Consider the following 448-nt stretch of genomic DNA (forward strand, 5'->3'; position numbering starts at 1 on the left):
CTCTGTTTTGACACGGCCCGGCCCTTCGCACAACCACCGTAGCACACGAAAAGCTGGTCAGATTGCCGAAAGTTGGCCGAACGGTCAATGTAAATCCTCAAGGCCCTAACGGGGCACACCGAAGTCTGAGCGTCCGCATCACGCGAGGTCGATAACTCAGAAGACAGGGCAGACAGTGAAACAGTCTGCGCTCTGAAGGGGGTAGATAGTGATTTAGGCACGTAGAAATCAATATTTGGATTTTCTTTCTATATTTTGCGCATCGTGAACAGTGATCTTGTTCTGCCTGCTACAGTATTTTCTCCTCTTTGTGTCCGTCTTCAGCATCTCTGGCCTTGCCCGTTCAGGCGGCTCACGCGGCTGTCTGTGCGCGCGCTGTTCACACAGAACCTAGGGATGGGCGTATCGATCCGAAGTATCGATATATCGATACTGACGCGAGTATCGA

General features: G+C 51.8%; 1 protein-coding gene across 1 annotated transcript in view; it reads left to right on the top strand.

The window, feature by feature from the left end:
• Nucleotides 1–448, top strand: part of LOC107722675 (transmembrane protein 45B-like) — a gene marked incomplete at its 3' end in the record, with an annotated part of 5,392 nt that overhangs the window by 3,660 nt on the left and 1,284 nt on the right. The gene's annotated exons all lie outside the window — the stretch shown is intronic.

This window comes from Sinocyclocheilus rhinocerous, unplaced genomic scaffold (assembly GCF_001515625.1).
Source record: "Sinocyclocheilus rhinocerous isolate Xijiao unplaced genomic scaffold, SAMN03320098_v1.1 scaffold1776, whole genome shotgun sequence".
Classification (NCBI taxonomy): domain Eukaryota; kingdom Metazoa; phylum Chordata; class Actinopteri; order Cypriniformes; family Cyprinidae; genus Sinocyclocheilus; species Sinocyclocheilus rhinocerous.